General features: G+C 38.2%; 1 pseudogene; it reads right to left on the bottom strand.

Moving 5' to 3' along the window:
* Positions 1-749: 749 nt before the first annotated feature.
* Positions 750-7,490, bottom strand: LOC138808586 (zinc finger protein 717-like; annotated as a pseudogene).
* Between the last annotated feature and the right edge of the window lie 393 nt (positions 7,491-7,883).

Consider the following 7,883-nt stretch of genomic DNA (forward strand, 5'->3'; position numbering starts at 1 on the left):
CTCAAAGCCAGTACATGATACTTTTGCTCACTTGCTAATGCTCTAAAAACTAAGCCATACCTCTATCCCTTAAAGTATGTAATTTGTCTATTCTGTTGTGAAAGACTATATGAATATATGACAAATTCTACCAGCTCTATAAAAATTACAGAACTGTTCATTTCCAGGGGTGGAAGAGACTGATGTTATAGAAGGTGTTCTAGGTTTACAGAAAAAATTGAAAATTGTTTCCCAGAAGAAATCTGAATGGATTCTATGTCACTTTTATTCAATTTCACCACATAAAATAAGTATTTACTAAATCAACTTTATTACTCATCTATAATTCTCAAATATTTCTCATTTTTAAATGTTACAAAATTCCATTAAATCACTCAATTTCTTTCTAGATTCTATGAAACTACTTATTTTCCTAATTTATAACATTTCAGTTTTACTTACATAAGTTTTGTAAACACCTTTGAAGAAAGTAGACTGCTTCCCAATGATAGGACTCATGATACTAAATACAACAACCTCAAAATTAGAGATGTGCCACAAAGGGTAGAGTGCTAAGCTTGAGAATAAAAGCCAAAGGGAAGTAAAGGGCCATGAGTTCAAATGAAACTAACAGCAAAATAAAAGGAAAAAGGTACATATCATCCTAGAATTTCATGAAACAGGAAATTAGACATAATCATCTTCTTGTAGATCTCCCAAAAGAGAATGTTAGAAATGGAACTTGAGAAATTTTAGAAGATGGACATTCAGGGAAGAATGACTGAGAGTACTTAGAACTTTTTTGAAAAACTTTCTACATGTTTTACATTGCTATGATTTCTCATGTGTGTGTGTGTGTTCAATGATGAACCCTGAGCTGTGCCTTCTGGTTGAAGAATTCCACATTTCTACCTTGATAAAGTTTGTATCCTGTGTGGGTTCTCTATTGCAAACTGACTTCTCTTCCAAATGAAAGGCTTTCCCTACTTGTTACATTCTAGAGATTTCTCATTTGGGTGAATTTTCTTATATGCTAGGCTGTGGCCTCCAGTGGATGGTTCTTTACACATTTGTTGCAGTCATAAGGCTTCTCTCCTGTGTTGTGCTCTCTGATGAAAAATAAGGGCTGAATTCTGTGTGAAACTCTATCCACAGCTGTTACATTCCTAAAGTTTTACTCCTGTGTGTTTTCCGATGGACAGTAAGGTTTCCCCTGTGGCTGAATGACTTTCCACACAGGTCACATTCAAAAGGTTTCTCTCCTGTGTGTGTTCTCTGATGGTCAGAAAGGTATACCTTCCTGGTGAAAGACTTTCCACAGCTGTTACATTCATAAGGTTTCTCTCCTGTGTGCATTATCTCATGGATGTTAAGTGCTGCCTTCCACCTGAAAGACTTTCCACACTCCATACATTCATAAGGTTTCTCTCCTGTGTGTAATATCTGATGTGATTTAAGGATCGACTTCTGGATGAAAGACTTTCCACACCAGCTACATCCATAAGGTTTTTCTCCCGTGTGTTTGCTCTCGTGGAAAATAAGGCCGATTTTCTTGGTGAAAGACTTTCCACACCTCCTACATTCATAAGGTCTCTGTCCTGTATGTGTTGCCTGATGGGCAGTAAGTTGTGACTTCATGGCGAAAGACTATCTACACACATTACATTCATAAGGTTTCTCTCCTGTGTGTATTGTCTCATGGATAGTAAGGCATGTTTTCCTGGCAAAAACCTTTCCACACCTGCTACATTCATAAGGTTTCTCTCCTGTATGTGTTGTCTGATGGATCCTAAGGTTTCCTTTCTGGGTGAAAGACTTTCTACACACATTACACTGATAAGGTTTCTCTCCTGTGTGTGTTGTCTGATGGATTTTAATTTGTGCCTTCTGGGTGAAAGACTTTCCACATATATTACATTTGTATGGTTTCACTCCTGTGTGTGTTGTGTGATGGACATTAAGGGTTGTCTTCTGGGTGAAAGACTTCCCACATTTGTTACATTCATAAGGTTTCTCTCCAGTGTGTGTTCTCTGATGGACAGTAAGGTATGCCTTCAAGTGAAAAGATTTTCCACACTTGTTACATTCATAAAGTGTCTTTCTTGTGTGAATTTTCTGATGAAAAGTAAGGTTTGCCTTCCGGGTGAAAGACTTTCCACAGTCATTACATTCATAAGGTTTCTCTCTTGTGTGTGTTGTCTGATGGACAGTAAGGTGTGCCTTCTGGCTGAAAGACTTTCCACACATATTACATTCATAAGGTTTCTCTCCTGTGTGTGTTAGCTGATGGACAGTAAGGTGTGCCTTCCGAGTGAAAGACTTTCCACACAGGTTACATTCATAAGGTTTCTCTCCTGTGTGTGTTGTCAGATGGACAGTAAGGTGTGACTTCTGGCTGAAAGACTTTCCACACACATTACATTCATGAGGTTTCTCTCCTGTGTGTGTTAGCTGATGGACAGTAAGCTGTGTCTTCTGAGTGAAAGACTTTCCACACAGGTTACATTCATAAGGTTTCTCTCCTGTGTGTGTTGTCTGATGGACATTAAGGGTTGTCTTCTGGGTGAAAGACTTCCCACATTTGTTACATTCATAAGGTTTCTCTCCTGTGTGTATTCTCTGATGGACAGTAAGATATGCCTTCAAGTGAAAAGATTTTCCACATTTGTTACATTCATAAAGTGTCTTTCTTGTGTGAATTTTCTGATGAAAAGTAAGGTTTGCCTTCCGGATGAAAGACTTTCCACACACGTTACATTCATAGGGTTTCTCTCTTGTGTGTGTTGTCTGATGGACTGTAAGGTGTGCCTTCTGGCTGAAAGACTTTCCACACACATTACATTCATAAGGTTTCTCTCCTGTGTGTGTTAGCTGATGGACAGTAAGTTGTGACTTCTGAGTGAAAGACTTTCCACACAGGTTACATTCATAAGGCTTCTCTCCTGTGTGTGTTGTCAGATGGACAGTAAGGGTTGTCTTCCGGCTGAAAGACTTCCCACACACATTACATTCATAAGGTTTCTCTCCTGTGTGTGTTGTCAGATGGACAGTTAGGTGTGTCTTCCGGCTGAAAGACTTTCCACACACATTACATTCATAAGGTTTCTCTCCTGTGTGTGTTCTCTGATGGACAGTAAGGTGTGTCTTCCGGGTGAAAGAATGTCCACATTGGTTAGATTCTTTAACTACAGGAGATACTCCAGGACTATAAGCAGCACATATCCCATTAGACTCGCCATGGAGAAGCATGTTCTGACACTTCCTGAACTCCTCTGTCCTTATCCCTAAGGAGTTCCCATTATTCCTAATCAGCTCTGACTTAGGTTTTGACCTCAAATGAAAAGTTGTTATTAATTTCACATTGTTCTCCCCTGTGTTAGTATTCATGACTCCGACTTCAGACAGACAATCATAGGGATTCTCCTGACAGGTCTTAGTCCTGTACTCCTTTTCTTGGACATCTACAATGAGATATAGAAAGACAGACAAAAACAGAAATGAGACCTCAAGATTCCTTAATGTAACAGTAAAGGCATTTCCGTGCATCCTAACTGTTACAAGATCAAAGCAGGAACTCTTTGATGCAGAATATAAGCTTTTCTCTGTAATGTATTAGTTAAGAAAGTAGCACTGACATTTTACAATGGTAAATAATGTTTTTCTGTTTCTGTTTTTTTCTGTTTTTCTCAAGGAATTAATTACTCAAATGATTCATCTACACACTATTAGTTATAAGCTGAGTACTAAACATTTGCCTTTAAGGTTTGGTCATGAGGGAATAGCTATATTTTTCTTTTAATTTGTGGAAATAATTTATACATTTTGCTGCTTTGCTTCTCAACCATTAGGTGCGGAACAGAAATACTGTCTAGATTTAGGGACCATTAGGGTGTTTGATACATCCCTTGGCCTTTCTGCTAAGCATGGAAGGTTCCTGAGAGTAAGGATTTATACCTCCATCTATTCAGTTCTAACTTCTCACTAAGAATTACTTTAGGGATTGGTGGCATTTTAAAAATTGGTTTCCCTCACCCTTAGTCAAATTCTCATCAAATTTCCTTTTCTAACACTTCTGCTCCTTCACAACCATTCAAGACCAAAGATACTGCAGCTCACCACCCAGGTAGTCACCTCCTATGAACCAAAAGCTTTGCTTCTGAATCTCACTCACTTCCACCATCACCAAGAAGCAATTTCCCTCATCACAGGTAGCAGTCCTGGCATACTCCTTATTTCCTCATACCTTGTTTCAATGAAAATGAGACATCATTTTCTACATTTCTCATTTCCTTTTTCTGTTTAAGAATGATTTCTACAAATAAATAGAAAATTGCTCACTTTAACTATACTGGGACAGCCAAATCAGTTTGTCTCCATGTAAATTCTTGATTGTCATGTCCTTGAGACAAAGGATCACCTAGTTCTCTGCCACACATGACTCAGGGGAACTAGGAACATTATTGCTCAGTACAGCTCATTAAACTTACCAAGTGGACTCTGGCTACAAAACCACCATGCAAGATGCTTTATCTCACCTGTGAGATTCTTGTCTGAGGCTTCTCTTATCCATGGTTCTGACCCTTGCTCCAGCTTGGCAATCAATTTAGGTTTAGGAACACAGTGTCCTGTTATTAACAAGTAGAGAAGAACTATTGGTAGGATGGGTCATCATTACTGTAAGGTCTTAGACATCATGTTCACAAACTTGCTCCTAAACCTTGTTTCTCATTTCTTACCAACTTCCTGGTTGATATTCCCCAGCTTTCAACTTATTTTGCCAATTGGGTGGCTGGAACTCAGCTCTTTTGCTCAAAGCTAGCATTCTGGTAGTTTCAGTCCCAGCTCTATTTTGTAGATTGTGAGGGGATTTGGAGATAAAAGCCTCCTGGTCACTTTTCTGTAGTTGCTGGCTTCAAACCAAAATCCTCACATTTCAGCCTCCTGAGAAGCTAAGATTATAGGTGTTAACCACTGCACCCAGGATCAGGGTTGATTACAAATAACCACTTTCAACTAGTGATGTTCAGATCATACTTCAAATAGTGATGTACTTTCTATTCTAGACTATATTTGCACCTACAGAAATCACCCCAAGTTTAGGAAGACAGTCTTCTTTCTATTAGTGGAATGCAGTTTAGATCTTGGGTCCAAGTACTGATTGGGTTTCTTGAAGAATGGGAATAAAATTGTCTCCAGTTACATAATGAAGTGGAAAAAATGGACAGGAATTTTATATTCCCACGGACTGGAATCGTCTACCGAAACAACATAAATATTTATATATCTACTTAATAAAGAAAACAGTCTTTGACCTTGCATGTTCAAATGACTTTTGCTCACCTAAAGACAAGAGGTTGCTGTAGGTCTCCAGCATTACATCTCTATGCAGGGTCCTCTGAGCATGATCCAGGTCTTGCCACTCCTCCCAGCTGAAGTCCACAGCCACGTCATCAAATGACACCAGCTTCTGTAATGGCACATTTGAATCAAGTAATTAGCCCAAGTCAGGAAGGTCTGTGGGACTCATCCCCAATTAATCACCAGGAGAAAAGCAGAACTGGTGCTATGGCTCATGTGGTAGAGCACTAGCCTTGAGGGGAAGAATTCAGGGACAGTGCTCAGGTCCAGAAATCAAACCTCACAACCAACCAACACACACACACACACACACACACACACACACACACACACACACACACACACACAGACACACACACGGTATCTCATAAGCAATCAGAACACATTTAGGACATCACATGGAATACATAGCACATTACTGATTCATGAAAAGTAAGTGTCCACATAAATGTTAAAGGCAGTAACAGTACTTAAGAACGTACCTAATGATGGATTGGCCCTTATAAGATCTGATTTACTTCCCATATATAAATATCCTATGTTAACTATTTTGTAGTTTCAGTGCTAAATACTGAAGTATGGTCATAGATACCCTGATATTTCTTTCCTATGTATAAAAGAACTGCTAGAAGGAAGTTTTGTGAACTTGGCCTACCTTCTACAATCCACAATATAGTTGCGAGGGGCATACCATGTTCCCTGACTACATTTTCATTTAAATATGCCTTCATGGAAGGATGGAGGATGGATAGAGGCTTAAGGAACATTCAAGATGACAAAAAACGAAAAATAGGACCACGACAAGCAAGACAGAGAAAAATTAGGAGATGGATGTGATCTAAAGATACAGAAGACAAATTTACAAGTTGGAAGGAAATAACAGTGCTAATTTGCCTGCAGAGGCTAAGAGGAGAGGTTTTGGACTCCCACACTGAACCCTATTGCAAATGATGAATGGCCCAGCCAACCATGCTCGGCAATACCAGAGGTGAATGCTGACTAAGAGAGAAAAGGGAAATATATATGTGAAGAATTGAAAGAAAATAACATTCAATTCACAATCCATTGGGCAGAGGAACTCTACTAAAAATGTAGATTGAAGATATGGTCAGGGAAAGAGAGTTGATTAATTACACATCTGCATTTTAAGAATGTTACAAGAGAAGTGCTTCAAGAGAAGAGCAAAAGGAATCCACATACATATACACGTAGGACAGAGAAACTAAAATGGTAAATGTGTAGGTAAGTTTAAAGGAATATATTGGTCATATATTTTATGTAATATTTCTGTAATAGTTTGTTGAAATAAAACTTATAGCACCATATGATTCACAATGCATGAAGATCCAATATATAAACTCATCACTTTATTAAAAGAAATGTTTGTAGAATACTCATATGCATCAATAAATATTGCAATTACCAGGCAAATAGGAAGGCCTCAGTTCAAAGAATTAATTGTACCAAAAAACAGGGTACTAGATTTAGGGCTGGGAATGTGGCTTGCTCAAGAGCGCTAGTCTAGAATGCACGGGTTCAATTATTCAGTGCCATGTGAACAGAAAAACTAGAAATGGGGAAAACGATTGAAGACACTTTAAAAAAATTCTACAAATAATTCCTTGAAATATACAAAGCTCAGTATCAATAGTCAGGAGAAGAATTCTAATCAAAATTCTACAGAAATAACTACTTTATATATGTTACTATGGACAGTTTTAAATAAAAACAACAAATATCCTTCCAAAGTCTAACAGAGGCTGGGAAGGATGTGAATTCAATTTGAACCTTGCTGCATGTCTGGCAGGAATGTAAAACAATCAAAGATGGTATGGACAGAGCTAAAAAGAACTAAATAGAGAATTACATAGGAATATGGTCCAGCACTTCTATTTCTAGATTTGTACCCAGCAGAAGAGAAAGCAGGGACGAGAAGTAGTATTAGAGAATCACTTCAGAGCAAATACTGACAAGAACCAAAAGACAGACACAGGTAAAAAATAGATAAAGACATTGAAAAGGAAGACAAGTTTGCTACATTTTATAGCAGGGTTGATCTTTGAATACATTAAGCTAAGTAAAATACAGCAGTCATAAAAGCACAGCCATGGTATGATTTCCCTTACTGAGCTTTCAAGGATCAACAAAGTCATAGAGCCAAAAAGTAAGATGGTTCCAGAGACTGGGGTAGAGAGGAAAAGGAGCTGCCTATTAATGATTATACAGCTTCATACATGGAAAATGAAACATGCTGTACATGGATGGAAGAGATGGCTACACAACAATGCAGCCATATGAACTATCAGTGAACTCTGAATTGAAAATGGGTAACGTAGCCACACAGGATGGAACATACTTATACACTCTGACATTGGGAAATTCAAAAAGAATGACCAGCCAGGCTAGGTTCCATTAACAATTTCAAGAGCATGCTGGACTACATATCAAGACCTGTCTTCAAAACAAATAGGGGATGATTTGTATTGACAAAGCTCATAAAATTCACAAACTTTATAGACCATGACAATGACAATTTGCCTTGAAGG

This window comes from Dipodomys merriami, unplaced genomic scaffold, assembly GCF_024711535.1.
Source record: "Dipodomys merriami isolate MVZ:Mamm:240054 unplaced genomic scaffold, mDipMer1.0.p SCAF_458, whole genome shotgun sequence".
NCBI classification, from domain to species: Eukaryota; Metazoa; Chordata; class Mammalia; order Rodentia; family Heteromyidae; genus Dipodomys; species Dipodomys merriami.